This window comes from Narcine bancroftii, chromosome 2, assembly GCF_036971445.1.
Source record: "Narcine bancroftii isolate sNarBan1 chromosome 2, sNarBan1.hap1, whole genome shotgun sequence".
Classification (NCBI taxonomy): domain Eukaryota; kingdom Metazoa; phylum Chordata; class Chondrichthyes; order Torpediniformes; family Narcinidae; genus Narcine; species Narcine bancroftii.
The window spans coordinates 352,400,633-352,417,793 of record NC_091470.1 but is presented as its reverse complement, the minus strand read 5'-3'; the positions used below and the strand labels follow the sequence as shown (position 1 = coordinate 352,417,793).

Here is a 17,161-nt window from a genome sequence, read left to right as displayed (position 1 = left end):
TCAGAAGTTTACCTGATAAAACTTGTGTTTAATGTTTTATTAACTTCACATTTCGGGCCACAAATGTGACACCGCCCTCCCGCATACAGACCTGAGTAAGTATTATGAACTTTAATCTCAAGATAAAATGATCTTCCAATAGTTTCATGTCACAGTGATAAATATATTCCTGGTTAAAAATGGTCCTGCATCTGGATACAAGCTCATTAGGCATAAAACTTGAAAAGTGTGTAAATCAAAGGATATCTGTACCAATGGAAAAAGGGCATGGCAAATAACCCTGCTAGAGTTCATGCCCACAATTAGTCACCCATTTGATTGTTTCAGGAATCATGTTATTCTCCCACATTCTCAATAACCCTCAGATTTTACTATTCGACAGCACACTAGCAACATTTGACAAATCCTCGATAGAGAAATATTATTTATTGAATATTTTATTTCTCATTTGTTAATGCTTCTGGAAAGAGTTTATCCAAAACTATTATTAAACATTTATTTTAATAAGAAAAAGTTTAACATTACATATGTTGAAAGAAGAGAAAACATGCAGATGTTGTTGAAAATTTTCAATAAATATTTAGTTCGGCCCTCGACTTAGTCCAAGTTTTTAATTTTGGCCGTCCGTGAATTTGAGTTTGACACCCCTGGAGTAAAGGATCTGGGCTAAGCTCTGTAAATGCATTTCTCTCCTACATTGTTCAGATTGATAGTCTAACACCTTTCCAGGGGAAATTTAAGTAGTAAATTTGCTTTGATAAACCATGAGGCAAAGTGTGATCAACCACCAATGTTCAATATATTAGAAGCAGATGCTGTGGTACAGGGCAATACACAAACATGCTGGAGAAACTTAGCAGGGCATGCAGCATCCATAGGAAATGAAGGGAAACTAACATTTCAGGACAAAAAGCCCAGGCCTGAAATGTTGGTTAGGCTTCGTGTCACTTCCTATGGATGCTGCATGCCCTGCTGAGTATCTCCAGCATGTTTGTGTATTGCACTTGATCCCAGAATCTGCAGACTTTCTTGTTTAACTGCTGTGGTATGGGAACTGGTGCAAGCAAACTGGCCCCAATTTAATAACTAATTTTCAGTTTCATGTCATTGTTGACTTTCTGGAAGTGTTGGGGGGCTTTCTCTGGTGATCAGCTTCATTAAAACTTTACTCCATTTCTTTTGGGGCCTCAGACCACATAAAATGGCCTGTGTGGTTATGAAAGGCTCAAGGATGCCCTGAAATGATGAACATCAAAATTTTATTTCCCTCTTTTGTTAATTACACTAGTTGGGCTACACCAACCCACCATTTAAAATTGTTTAAATAGCTTCTGAAACTGTTCCCAGAAAGCAATCCCAGGAGAGGGAACAGAATGGTGTCAGAGAAGAAAGAATATCCTTGTGAAGTTGGGAGGAGTGTTCCTGTCATATTCCCCCCCCCCCCCCCCCCCCCCACCCCATCTAGATGCAGAGTCTGCAGATACTGGAATCCGGAGCTTAGAAGAATCTGCTGCAAGAAATCAGTGGGTCCATAGAACACTACAGCACAGAAACAGGCCCATTGGTTCATCTACTCTGTGCCAAACTATTATTCTGCCTAGTCCCAATGATCTTCATACCCCTCCATATCTATCCCATCCATATACATATCCAAATATTTCTTTAATGTCAAAATTGAGGCAGCATTCACCATTTCAGCTGCAGCTTGATCCACACTCTCACCACACCTTGCATGAAGAAGTTCCCTTTAAAGTTCCCTTTAAACATTTCAACTTTAACCTATATCCTCTATTTATTGTCTCACCTTACCTCAGTGGAAAAAGCCTGCTTTCATTTACTCTACATAATTTTGCATACATCTGTCAAATCCCTTCTCATTCTTCTACCCTGCAGGAGATACAGTTTCCCTGTACCTCAGTTCTTCAAGTCCTGGAAACGACCATGCAAATCTTCTCTACATTCTTTCCATCTTAGTCATTAATTTTCTGTAGTCATGTGACCAAAACTGCATACAATACTCCAAATATGGCCTCACCAATGGCTTGCAGTTTGGGTCGAGCAACGTCAGTGAGAGAAAAAGAATGATCAGCATTTCACGTCAGAACCTTTTATCACCATTTATACTTGGCCTCTTCTTATCAATTTGTTTGGTCTGATGCCAGCTCTGGCCTCTGGTTAAAGTCACAGATCAGGCATGAATGCTATTATGGTAATTTCATATTTAAAGGGAATCTTATGGTCTTCGGATTCATCACTTGGTGTCTTGCAATTTAAAAACACACTGAAATGCTGGAGGAACTAAACCAGTCATTTTTAGTGTCTATAGGAAATAAATATATATTGCTAATGTTTCGGGCCTGAGCCTTTCTTCAAGGAATAAGCAGAATAAGCAAGAACCAGAACAAGAAAGTCTCAGAATTCTATCGATGGGAGAAGAATCCAGACCAATAAATGGTGTTAATTGGATATGATAAGGGATGAGGTAAGAATTTATCAAGTTTGTGCAAAAGGAGATGGAACGGAGCGACAGAGATAGGGAAAGGCGATGGGGAAAGAAGAGGAAGGGTTTAATGAAAGCCAGAAAAGTCGATATTAATGTCATCCAGTTGGAGAGTGTCCAGTTGGAAGATGAGATGTTGTTCCTTCAATTTATGGATGGTCTCAGTCTGGCAGTGCATGATGCCATGGACAGACATGTCAGCAAAGCAATGGGATAGAGAATTGAAATGGGTGGCCACTGGGAGATCCACGCTATTGTGGTGGACAGAGCCGAAGTGCTCAAAAAGTGATCTTCCAGTCTGCGTCGTCTCTCTGATGTAGAGGAGACCACAATGGGAGCAGATAAGCCCTGCAGATTCACAAGTGAAGTGTTGCTTCACTTGAAAGGACTGTTTGGGGCCTTGAATGGTGGAGAGTGAGAAGGTGTGGTTGCAACTGGAGCAAATGTTTGGGGCCTGGGCACCCTCCAACTGAATGACATTAATATCGACTTCTCTGTCTTTTCATACTTGCCCCCCAACTTCTTCCCCCATCGCCTTTCCTTATCTCTGTCTCTCCATTCCATCTCCTTTCGCACAAACATGATAAATTTTGACCTTGTCCCATATCATATCAAATTAACACTTTTGTTTGTATGGATTCCTTCCCCCCAATGTTTGAATTCTGAGACTTTCTGAGACTTCCTGCTTCTGGCTTATTCTGCTTCTTCCTTGAAGAAGAGCACAGGCCTAAAACGTCAGCAATATATTTTTGTCTCCTATAGACGATGAAAAGACTGGCTGACTTCCTACAGCATTTCAGTGTATTTTTACTATAATCACAGCATCTGTAGACTTTCGTGTTTCACTTGACTTGCAATTAAATATTGTGGTTAGTCATATCAGATATGACTTGGAAATTATTTTGGAAGCTGATATGAGTGTAGCATTTAAGAGGCATTTTGACAGACGTGAACATGGAGAGAATGGAAAGGCATGAGTCATAAGCAGGCAGATCGGATTTAGACTAATTTGGCATTGTGTTTGGTGCAGATATAATGGGCCAAAAGGCCTGTTTCTGTGCTATATTGTTTTAAGTCACTGGACAAAGACATTTTTCAAAGGGTTTGTTTCCTGAAAAAAAATGGAGGATCACAATAGATAACTTCAAAGTGAACACAAGGATAATTTCAGATTTGCTGCATCATGTAGCAAGTTGGAGAAACTTAAAATTAACTTTTATTGAATTTAGCATATTTATATCAAATGATATAAACATTTTTTGCCACTGATTTTCATTTATATTCAGCATCCGATGCCTCTCATGTCAGTGTCTAACAGTCGAAGGCCAGCGTTGATGGATTCCGGTTGTTATGATACCGTATTTCCATAGTCACAATGTCCTGGTGAAACCATTTTGTTATTATGGGTGTAAATAAGAACTACATTTCCCAGCATGCAATGCATGTGGTTGGGCAGAAACCAGAAGTGATGTATCTGAGGGGAGACATGAGCATTGTCAGTTATTGTTGGTTGAAGACAGTCAGGAATCATTGAAGGCGATGGAACCCACACGAGGAAAATGGCAGTTAAGTGATAAAGCCACGTAAACTCATTCTTCTTGAAAGAACAAGCATGACATGGTGTCAGAAGTGTCTGAATAAGGAAGAGAAGACAATAGCTCATAAACATGGATAAGTTAAGACCTCCCACACCAATGCTGTTTTTCCAGTAATCTAGCTGATAATTGGAAATGCTTCAAACAGAGATTCAGCATTTATTTAGAAGCTGGTGGAATGGGAGAGACCCATGGAAAACAGAAACCATTTATGTTCCTGCACGTGATGGGTGAAGATGCCTTGGACATCTATAAAAGTTTTCAAATTGATTAGACAGCTCTCACGTTGGAGCTTCTGATGACAAAATTTGAGGAGTATTTTGTTCCAAGTCAAAACGTCACATTTGAGACATTCAAGATTTTCTCCTGTGACCAGAAACAAGGTATGAACTTTGACCAATACTTAGCCAAGTTTCACACACTGAGTAAGTCCTGTGAATTTGTAGATTTGAAAAATTCACTAATTAAAGACAGAATAGTTTGCTGAATCCCAGATGATGGACTTAGAGAAAGACTGCTGCATATAAAAGATTGGACTCTGGAAAAGGCTGTGAATCTATTTGGGGGAACAGAGACCACTCGAGCACAAGCTAAGGAGCTGCACAGGATAGATAAAACAGTGCATGCGATGAAAACTGATAAGCAGAACATCAAGACTTTCCCAAAGCAACAACAAGGCAAAGTGGTAAGCTCAAACAGAAAATGCAGCAGATGCAGAGGTAGACATATTCCAAAGATATGTCCTGCCTATGGAAAGTCCTGTACAAATGTGGGAAGAAGAATCACTTTGAAAGGTGCTGCAAACAGGGGATATCAAGAGAAGGGTATATACAATGGACAAGGATATGGAGGAATTCTTTGTGGGTTCACTACAGACTGTTGCAGACTTTTCTCGTCACCAAAGTCGTTTTTGAAAAAGAACAAGCCTAATACCTTTCACCATGTTTATCACTGATTGCAGCAGGGAAGAAATCCAAATTTAATGCAGAAAATGAATTTTCAATGACCTGGTGCACTTCGTGGTTTTGTATGCTTGAAGTAGACTTCAAATATGACTGGAAATCATAAATAGGTTATATCTAAAAAAACGGTATGTGTTCAGAATATTTTAAGGTAATCTTAGTAATCAGCACCCCAAAAATGCATAAAATATACCTAAAAGTGTTCAGGAAGTGAAATCTTTGTTGTCCAGTGTGCTCTATCAGGTTTGATAACCTGCACAAAATAACTGTCTGGCATTAGGTTGAATATAGGCATATTAATTTAGAAAACCAACTTAGGTACAGCCTTTACATGTAGAAACAACTACTCTTTGCAGATGATGCCGCTTTAATTGCCCATTCAGAGCCAGCTCTTCAGCGCTTGACGTCCTGCTTTGCGGAAACTGCCAAAATGTTTGGCCTGGAAGTCAGTCTGAAGAAAACTGAGGACCTCCATCAGCCAGCTCCCCTCCATGACTACCAGCCCCCCCACAAAACTCAAAACGGTCAACCTGTTTACCTATCTCGGCTGCACCATTTCATCAGATGCAAGGATCGGCAACGAGATAGACAACAGACTCGCCAAGGCAAATAGCGCCTTTGGAAGACTACACAAAAGAGTCTGGAAAAACAACCAACTGAAAAACCTCACAAAGATAAGCGTATACAGAGCCATTGTCATACCCACACTCCTGTTCGGCTCCGAATCATGGGTCCTCTACCAGCATCACCTACGGCTCCTAGAACGCTTCCACCAGCGTTGTCTCCGCTCCATCCTCAACATTTATTGGAGTGACTTCATCCCTAACATCGAAGTACTCGAGATGGCAGAGGCCGACAGCATCGAATCCACGCTGTTGAAGATCCAACTGCGCTGGGTAGGTCACGTCTCCAGAATGGAGGACCATCGCCTTCCCAAGATCGTGTTATATGGCGAGCTCTCCACTGGCCATCGTGTCAGAGGTGCACCAAAGAAGAGGTACAAGGACTGCCTAAAGAAATCTCTTGGTGCCTGCCCCATTGACCACCGCCAGTGGGCTGATCTCGCCTCAAACCGTGCATCTTGGCGCTTCACAGTTCGGCGGGCAGCAACCTCCTTTGAAGAAGACCGCAGAGCCCACCTCACTGACAAAAGACAAAGGAGGACAAACCCAACACCCAACCCCAACCAACAAATTTTCCCCTGCAACCGCTGCAACCGTGTCTGTCTGTCCCGCATCAGACTTGTCAGCCATAAATGAGCCTGTAGCTGACGTGGACATTAACCCTCTCCATAAATCTTCATCCGCGAAGCCAAAGGCAAAGAAGAACATGCCATTTTTCTTGTACTGGTGGGCAAAAAAAAAAATTAAGAGAGGAGGTATGCTGGGCAAATTTATTTCTGGAAAATATTGAATTTCTATATTTAAAATCATACAGTACACAAAAATCCTGGAGGTAAGTGAGAAAATCTGCATTTGCTGGAGCGTAGTGCAGTACAGAAACACTGGAGAAACCCAACAGGTCACACAGCACCCAGAGAAAGTAAAAGGCAGTCGATGTTTTTGGCCTTGAGCCTTTCTTTAGGAATGTCAATAATAATTTTATTCAGATGGCTGAATAAAAAGGTTGTGTGTTATGGGTGGGGGGGGGGGGGTGGGGAGAAAAAAATCGTACAATTAATTTGGAACAAGTTACAACATGTATTTGAAAGATTTAATCCAGGGAAGCAAAACCTTTTAATTTTTAATTTAGACTTACAGCATGGTATGTACTGGGGCGTAGGTTAATTGGGCGGCAAGGACTCGTGGGCCAAAATGTCCTGTTACTGTGCTGTATGTCTAAATTAAAAATTAATTTAGACATCCCAGACAGACCCACTACAGCTAAACTTGCTTATGAGATAAGGAAAGCAGAAACATGGCTTTGAGAGGGTGTTACCTGGGAACCATTGAATACTAGAACACAAAAACTGGTCCTTTGGCCCATCTAGTCTGTGCCCAATCATCTGTTCTGCTTAGTCCCACTGACTTGCAACTGGATCATAGTACAGATGTGAGTAGCTAAAGAAAATTATAATTGCTTAGAAATTAACTCCGTAGTCGCAAGACTAACCAATCAGTGTGTACCATCATTAAACTAAGGTGTGATTGGCATGCAAATAAAGGACTGAATAACTTAATTACTATTGCTTACTCATGGATGTAAGTTGTATTGTGATTGACGATTTTCTATGCTAAGGAAATTTGATAACATGAACTTTCATGATAACATGAAAAAATAACAATTTGCCTGGAATTCTTCAGACCAATTCAATAAAGAGGTCAGTCCTGTACCCCTAGCACACAAGTAAAATAAAGCATGACTGGGAACAAGTGTTAGTTGTTTGATGACCACACTGACAAATATGTTCCAACAAATTTTGTATCTTTAGCCTGACAATTTAAAACTTTCCTTTCATCGATTCATGTAGTTAGGTCTCTATAGCTAATCTATAGCCAATTTCATGCCTATAGATTAGATTCAATTTTATTGTCATTGCGCCAGGTACAAATACAAAGCCAATGAAATGCAATTAATATCTAACCGGAAATACAAAGAATAGTGCTATTTAAAATTAACTGTGAATAAAAGCGAGCACTCCAGGAAACAAACAAGTATAAAATTACTGACAGTACCATATGAGTGCAATACTGCTCAGCAGTGTGATGTAAGATTCAGCAGGGTCAACAGCCTCAGGAAAAGAGCTCTTCCTGAGCCTGCTAGTTCAGGAGTGGTGGCTCCAATCCTGTAATGCCCTCAGTCCAATAATTGTAACTTTATTTGTGTTTGACATTTGTTTTCTAATGAAATGTTAAGGGTACAAATATTTTTCAAGAATGAATATGTTGGTTCGATATATATCTATTTAGTGTCACCTTTGCCATTGGTCCCTTATATAATGTTTTAATCCAATTAATATATTTTTCTGGTAGGTTGAACCTCTGTAATACTTTGAATAAATAATTCCATTCTACCCTGTCAAAGACTTTTTCTGTGTCTAAAGCAACAGCCACTGTTGGTTTCTTATTTCTTTGAACTGCATGGATTAAGTTAATGAACTTACAGACATTATCCGCTGTTCGTCTTTTCTTAATAAATCCAGTTTGATCTTGTTTTACTATTTTTGGTACACAGTCGGCCAATCTGTTTGCTAATAGTTTTGCTATTATCTTATAATCTGAATTAAGAAGAGATATTGGTCTATATGATGCTGGTGTTAGTGGATCCTTCTGCGTCTTTGGTATTACTGTAATTATTGCTGTTTTTCATGAATCTGTCAAGTTTTGTGTTTCTTCTATCTGGTCCATTACTTCCAGGAGAGGAGGAATTAATAACTCTTTAAATGTCTTATTGAATTCTATTGGGAGTACATCCTCTCCAGGTGTTTTATTGTTGAGCAGCTTTTTTTAATATATCCTGTATTTCCTCTATTTAAAATGGTTTTATCAATTTGTTTTGCTCCTCTACTTGCAATTTGGGTAGTTCAATTTTAGCTAGAAACTCATCTATTTTGTTTTCAACTAGGCAGGGATGTCCACTATCTCCCTTACTGTTCGCTTTAGCAATAGAACCATTGGCAGAACTGATAAGAACTGAAAATAAAATAAAAGGGATAAAAATAAAGGAGAAGGAGTATAAAATCAGTTTATTTGCGGATGACATCATAGAAATTGAAGGAATATGGAGAAATATCGGGGTACAAGATCAATGCAAATAAAAGTGAAGCGATGCCAATGAATAATGCGGATTACACGGAGTTTAAAAAAGAATCACCATTTAAATGGCAAACACAAGCAATCCGATACCTAGGTATTAGATTAGATAATAATTTAGGCCACCTATACAAATTAAATTATCAGCCATTAATGAAGAAATTACAGATGACTTAGAACATAGGAAAGAATTGCCACTAACATTGATAGGGAGGGTAAATTGCATTAAAATGAATGTCTTCCCAAGGATACAATACCTATTTCAATCATTACCAATTCCCTTAAAAGAGAAATTCTTCAATTAACTAAAGAGAATAATAAGGAAATTCTTATGGAATGGGGGAAACCGAGGATAGTGCTAGATAAATTAACAGAGTGGTACAAACAAGATGGTTTGCAGCTACCAAACTTTAAAAATTATTATCTTTTTTCTTTGGCTTGGCTTCGCGGACGAAGATTTATGGAGGGGGTAAAAAAGTCCACGTCAGCTGCAGGCTCGTTTGTGGCTGACCAGTCCGATGCGGGACAGGCAGACACGATTGCAGCGGTTGCAAGGGAAAATTGGTTGGTTGGGGTTGGGTGTTGGGTTTTTCCTCCTTTGCCTTTTGTCAGTGAGGTGGGCTCTGCGGTCTTCTTCAAAGGAGGCTGCTGCCCGCCAAACTGTGAGGCGCCAAGATGCACGGTTTGAGGCGTTATCAGCCCACTGGCGGTGGTCAATGTGGCAGGCACCAAGAGATTTCTTTAGGCAGTCCTTGTACCTTTTCTTTGGTGCACCTCTGTCACGGTGGCCAGTGGAGAGCTCGCCATATAATACGATCTTGGGAAGGCGATGGTCCTATAGAGCAGCACAATTAAGGTATCTATCAGATTTTTATCAGACAAGGGCAAAACCAGATTGGACTAAAATAGAGCTAGATAAAATAGGGGAGAAGGTACCAGAACATATACTTTATAAGTGGGATTAAAAACTGGTGCAATATAAAAGTTTACCAGTACTGCATCATTTACTCAACATATGGAAGAAGATTCACGTAGAAAGGAAAAAAAAACAAATTACCAGCTACCAAAATTATTATTAGAATCAACTAATCCCTTTCACAATAGATAACCTTTCCTTTAGAGAATGGGAGAGAAAAAGAATTAAAAGAATAGAATATTATTTTTTTGGGAAATAATTTATTAACATTTGAACAAATGAAGTACAAATATGGAATAACTCATTGTACAATGGTACAATCAACTGATAGCCTACTTAAAGGACAAATTGGGAAGCAGACTGAGATTACCAGAAGGAAGCAGCTTTGAATATGTGATTACAGAAACAACAATAATAAAACGATTTATAACAAACATGTGCATCAAGCTGCAAGAGAAGGAAAATGATGAAATAAGCTATAAACCCAAACAAAAGTGGGAAAAAGATTTAAACATAAAGATAAAAAATGAAATATGGGAAAAGTTATGCTCTGGAATTATGAAGAATATAATAAACATGAGTTTACGCATGATACAATATAATTGGTTACACAGGTTATATTATCACACCCCAAAAGTTAAATAAATGGGACCCAACATTATCAGAGATGTTTTCGCTGTAAGAAGGAAATGGGAGCAACAGTCCATGCAATTTGGGCATGTGAGAAAGTGGAAAAGTTTTGGGAAGATCTAAATCAGGTATTAAATAAAATCACAAAAAGCAACATACCAAAAAACCCAGAGATCTTTCTTCTAAGTAATATAAGAAGTAAAGAATTAGGCCTCAAACTCGATGAAGCGCAAAAAAGATTTATGGTGATAGCCTTAGCTGTAGCAAAAAAATGTATAATGTCAACTTGGAAATCAGAAGAGAACCTGAGAGTACAGCAATGGTACATAGAAATGAATAAATGTATTCCATTGGAAAAAATAACATATAATTAAAAAAATAAAGTTATATTATTTGAACAAATTTGGGAACCATACATGGAACACAACAGAGAGGGCCTACCGCGGACCTCCACCCCCTAAAATGATAAATCAATAAGAAGACAAAATGACTCGATCCAGTGTGTAAAAGTAGATGACACAATTTTCTGGTTTATTTTCATTGTGTGATGACATTGTTTAATGGTTTTATTGTATTGCATATGTTGAAGGTTTAATGGGTTTGGAGGGGGGTGGGAAGGGGGGAGGGAAAGTAGGGGGGATAAAAAGGGGAGAAAATGCCACTGTGTATATTTAAGAGGGAAATGTTTGTATGTATTTTGATTGATATAGTTCATAGTGTGAAAAATTAAATAAAAAAAAAGAATATGTTGGTAACTATAATACACCATTGAAATATTTTGCAAAACCCTGGATTAGAGTTTATGTTTAAAATCTTTGCAGTGTATTTAAATATTCATTTTATTTACCATTATTTCATTAAAAAAAATTAGACATATAGCACGGTAACAGGCCATTTCGGCCCGCAAGTTCATACTGCCCAATTTACACCCAATTAATCTACACTACCGATATGTTTTGAAGGATGGAAGGAAACCGGAGCCCCCGGAGAAAACTGATGCAGACATGGAGAGAATGAACAAACTCCTTACAGACAGCATGGGATTCAGGCCCTGGTCCAGTTGCAATCGCTGTGCTGTAAAGGTGTTGCTCTAACTACTACGCCAACCATGCCGCCTCTGGAGTAAGGAATTAATGAATTGTTAACTGAGGTGCTTCTGTGGGATAATCTGGACATTAATTACAAACTATGTCTAACACAATGTTAGACCATAAAATCACAAGACATTGGAATGGAATTAGGCCATTTGGCCCATTTATTGAGCCCTACCATTCCAAAACAGCCAATTTACTATCCTATTCAAAACCTTTCTCCTGCATTCTCCCCATAACCTTTGATTCTCTTCCTAATGGAGCATGGGGTGGCACAGTTAATGTAGCTGTTAGTTACAGTGCCAGTGATTGGGACTTGGGTTCGAATCCTGCACTGTTGTAAGGAGTTTTTAATGTTCTCCCCGTGTCTGTGGGCTTCCTCTGGGGGTTCTGGTTTCCTTCCACCTTTCAAAATGTACTGGGGGGTTATAGGTCAATTGGGTGGCACGGACTTATGGGCTGAAATGACCTGTTAGTGTGTTGTATGTCTAAATTTTAAAAATTAAAAATAAAGAATCTATCTACAGATGTCTTAACTACACCTAATGGGTTAACTCCACAGCCATCTGCAATTGCGAATTCCATCAATTCTTCCTTGTTACTGTTCTAAAGGATCATTGTTGTAATCTGAAGCTGAGCCCTTTAGTTCCAGACTCCCCCACCACAGGAAACATCTTCTCCATGTCCTCTCTATCCAGGCCTTTCAGTAGTGGATAAGTTTCAATGCGATCCCCACCACACCCCCAACTCATCCTTCTAAAACAGTCATTCTCAATGGGGGCCTCAGCACATTGAAATCTTTAATAATGGAGGGCCCCAATGTGTACAGAGGGTTGGAGAGAAGTACAGAAGAAACTAACTAAACTTGACTTCTTCACAAGGAAGGGGGCCCCTAAACTTTGAGCAGAGACCTATGTTAGGTCTGCTTTGTTCATGAATGAGTGAGACAAACACCAGACTGAGTCGAAATCAGGGTTCTTTGTTCTTTATTACCGGATTGTAACACTTGCGACTAACCATGTTAGTCGGAGAATGCATTCTGCCGTTATCAGCAAAATGGTGATTTTTTATACCCTTGGATATGTGCTTAGAACATCATCATATCATTACTTGTCCAATGACTAAAACTGTTGCTATCCTTTCCCTGCTAGCTTCCTGCCTCTCAATCCATCAATGTCTCTCTTATCTTGTAAGTACAAGGATGCATTCACATCTTGTTACAGCCCTGCACATTCCCATCTCATGATGTTTTACCTTACAATCCCTCCTTTGTCCTCTTTAGAGGACAATCTCGCCCTGACTATGCTACCACCGCGTTACATTAGTTCGCCTATTATTGCCAAGCTCTATACGGGTTCTGTTCACAGGGCAGTTCGGCTGGTGGGCGAGGGCTCCCCCAACCCTCCTTTGCGTACACCCCCCATCCGTCACCCCGATCCCATTGCCCGTTTACAAGTTTCATCCCATTTGCCCCCAAGCACAAAACTAGCTAACCCCCCGTACATTAGTAAATTCCCAAGTTAACATATGGTCTACAATCTAATTCATAATACTTGTTCTACAATCTGATTAATAATGTTTGTGTTACAATCAATGTTATAATATTTGTTCTACAATCAAGGTTATAATATTTAGGTTACAAGCAAGGTTAAAATTATATGTGTAACAATCTAATTCACAATCCCTCCTTCCCATCACATTCCCCATCAGACTCCAGATCGATCTCAGCAACTTTCTCCGCCTCCTGTAATGTGAGATAGTCTTGCTCCACAGCCTGCACAGCTTGATATTTCGGAGGCAGTTCATCACGGTCAGCAAAGGCTCTCTCTATGGTCCTCGTGACCAGCGTTCGAATGCATGGAATACAACAACAGCCACAAGTGATAAAAATTGATACAGAAATGAACAAACCCAGCAAAAGTTGTCCTAACAATGTGCTCCATCTCCCAAACACTCCCTGTAACCAGGATAAAACAGGATTGGAGACTCCAGACTGGGCTTTTAATTCTTTCGCCAATGCCCTAAGTTTCGTTAACCCCTTAGTGAGTGATCCATCTGGCCCTGTGTTATTAGAGATAGAAGTGCAGCATAGATCTCCAAACATAGCACACACTCCACCTTTCTCTGCCAGGACCATATCAATCGCTATCCTATTCTGAAGTGTCATAAGGGAAGTTTCTGACAGTTGTTGATGTATTGCCTCAACAACGTCCCTGGTCAAATTTGCAAGGCGCTGGACATTATAGTGAATAAGGTTGATCCTATTAACATTTTTATTTACAGTGATGGGAAAAATTGCACTAAAAACAGGAAAGCTTTCAAACCCAGCTGCAATCTCATCGGCTAATTTAAATTCGTCCGGAATATTCCGGGCTTGGCCAATGGCATCAATCCATACCCCATCAGGGTTCCTTCCTCCCGGCCCCAAGAGTCCAACACTCCTCCTTTTTCTCCACAGCCAACTCTCTGTGTGGCGCAATTCTAGGGAATCCTCGTCTCCCTCCTGCCTTTTGACAATCAGCACTGGCGCATTAAGGGTTACTAGAGCACACCGACCATCCCAGTTAGCGGGGAGCCAGTTGTACAGCACTCTTCCTCCACAAAACCACCAAATATCCGCCCTAGCCTGGGTCAAGCGGGTTGCACTACTGCTATGTGAGAGATCAACATGAGTCCTGCACGAGTCGCTGGGCAGCCAACCCACATGGAAAACGTGCGCTGCTGTGTTGTTGTTGGCAAAACAAGTAACATTAGTTATGCCTGTGGATCTAAAGACAGGGGGAGCTACATTAGCCGGAGCTATGGGAAACGTCTGTTCCCATATCAGACACCTATTCAGTGGGTTGGATTCTGACATTAGGTTCAAGGCGCAGTCCATAGCATCTGTCTCCTCAAAAATTGATCTGCTCATCCGTAATAATGGCCTTCCTCGGGCACAGACCCAGCAGTTCCCATACCCTGCTTGGTCCGCATATTTACCCATCTGATCTATCCAGGAGTTTGACTCATCAATACCTGTCTCAATTGCTATCTTCTCTCCCCTGGTCATCTTCGTACTGTCGAATTTTCTCACTTCCCCCTCTTTCGAAGTGGGTTTAATTATGTCCTTTGTGTATGTTAGTAAGTCGAACCTCACCACTCCCCAAGGATCTTTTCCATTAATAGACACTCCAATCATTAGATAGAAGAGGTCTCCGACACCATGTTCTCTCCCTGTGCCCCCCTCGCATGTCTTAGAGCTCCATCCCTTCATATTCCACGGGTTGCGCAGCCCCGCCTTTACTGTCAAAATCAGGGGATTCTCTCCTTTCATTGAATAGGTCACAGCACCACGTATCAGGGAGATTTTAGTGAAAAAATTATAATAAGGTTTGCTGGACCCTTTGTTAAGGGGTTTTCTTATCCATCTAGTGTCGGGTCCTGTCCACCACCAAACCTCACCCCAAGACGGACAGACATGTAGACCCCATTTAGGATATCCTATTTGAAAGGCACACATGTAAACATCATATCCTCTCCAGGACGCCTCATTCTAACCACACGCTATTATACTGCATAGATCGAACTGGAAGGTGTTATCCCTGTCTATGTCTACCTTTAGAATAACTTTGGCCCCGCAGGAATCCGAGCTATTCTGCTGACTTATCTGGCATCCCATTAGTAGTACTGCCCATAGGGCCCCCGGTATCGTCTGCATGAGTCTCATCAATTCTATCAAGGCTGGCTACGTGCTGTTTTGCCTTGGAACAGTAGGCAAAATGATGCCAATTATGATCCCCTGGTTTGTCAATTCTTACCGACCTATCTGTTACGGCGGTAACAGTGTATGGTCCAGACCACCTAAATTCAGTCCAATGTACTTTACCTGGTTTACGGATATACACCAGGTCTCCCTCCTTTACTGGAACTCCTTCGGTGTCCGGGTTCTCCTTACTAGCATTCGCCACCTGTTGTGAAACTAAAGCAACCATATTACCCAGCATCTGCATATAATGATCCAGTTCCACTTCCCTTTCTTCCCACAACTTAACCCATGCTGGATTAGTCTTTGGACCGGGCATGGGTCGACCCGTTAGAATCTCATGCGGTGACAGGAAGGTATCTTTGGCCTTCTCTTGTCGCATAGACATCAGTACTAATGGCAATGCCTCAACCCAATTCAACCTGGTCCCCCCTAAAACTTTCCCTAATTTAGATTTTATCGTTCTGTTTGCCCTTTCTACTAACCCCTGGCTCTCAGGCCTATAGACACTACCAAAACGGTGTTTGATCCCTAGGTATTCTTCAACCTGTCGGATCAGCTCATTCTTAAAATGAGACCCATTATCAGAGCATATCCTGCTGGGGACTCCATAGCGGTGTATTAACTCTCGCGTTAGCCAGCCTATTACACTATCCGCATCTTCTTTCTTTGTTGGAATAGCCTCCACCCATCGTGAGAACCTATCTACTGCCACTAAAAGATATCGGTAACCCTCCTTTGTCCTAAGGTCAGTACCCATATCTGTATAGTCAATATAGATCTCTTTCCACGGGGCTGTCGGTACTGGAAATCGTAAAAGCGGGTGGGGTAAGGTGATCCTTTGGTTATGCCCGTTGCAGATAGTACATTCAGCTCTAAAGTTGTCAATGTGCTCGCGTAAGTGGGGATTCCACCAATGTTGTTTAAGCGTATTATAAGTTTTGGTGGCGCTAATGTGAGTCGGCCCATGAGCTTCTTCAAATAATAGTGGGAGTAATTGACGAGGGGCAACTATCGTACCTATAGGGGAGCGCCAAACATGTACTGTCTGATTTTCATAGCTGATCTCCTGTCGAGTGGCACCGCGTTTCATCCATTCCTCTTTCTCACTTGGGCTAGCTTTTTCCTGTATTTCTATTAGGTGCTCAATATTCGGTGGGGGTCCCTCTCCCTTCTCATCTGTGTAGTCATTCAATCTGCTACAAGTCTCCTTAGTTTCAGATTCATTTTTTTTGTTATGGGACCTCAAAATCATCCCCTGTATATGTTCATGATAACCAGTAACCTGTTTGGCTGCCCTGTCAGCCGCCGTGTTTCCCTTCCCTTCCTTTGTGTTATCTGGGGAATGGCCCGCCACCTTAATTAGGCTCAGAGCCCGGGGAAGCATGACCTGTACTGTAGTAGGTTTTCGATACCCTAGTATCTTTTCTCTATGTGCCTCAGACATGGCCGTACCGTTTTTACCCTCGAGTCTTCCTAGGAAAGTTACCACCCTCCTTCCGACCTGACATTTCGACCTTTTTACTTTAAATCCAGCCTCGCCTAACCCCTTGAGTAAAACTGCTGTCCCTGTCAGGCACTCATGTGGCGTTTTCCCTGCTAATAGTAGGTCGTCTACATACTGAATCAGTGTAACATCTTCCGGGAGCTTTAATTTCATTAGGATTTCGCTAAGGGCCTGATTGAACAGTCCTGGACTGTCCTTATAACCCTGAGGTAATCTAGTGTATGTGTACCGATGTGCTTGGTAAGTGAAAGTGAACCAGTCTTGGCATTCCTCAGCTAATTTCAAGCAGAAGAATGCGTTTGCCAGATCAATGACAGTATAGTATTCGTGCTCCGGACTCAGAGCCCTAAGTGCTACATATGGGTCTGGGACTGGTCTCCCGATAGTCTTGGTAGCCAAGTTAATCTCCCGGAGGTCGTGTACCATCCTCCAGTCTTTTCTACCCTGTTTGGGAACAGGCATGATG

The 17,161-nt window shown here is 41.0% G+C and overlaps 1 long non-coding RNA gene across 1 annotated transcript in view; it reads left to right on the top strand.

The window, feature by feature from the left end:
• LOC138752820 (uncharacterized) overlaps positions 1–11,966 on the top strand; it is a 70,065-nt gene extending 58,099 nt beyond the window's left edge. Inside the window, exon 3 of the long non-coding RNA XR_011350974.1 lies at positions 11,318–11,966. This is a non-coding gene — a long non-coding RNA (uncharacterized lncRNA). The remainder of the gene's footprint in view (positions 1–11,317) is intronic.
• The last annotated feature ends 5,195 nt before the right edge of the window (positions 11,967–17,161 follow it).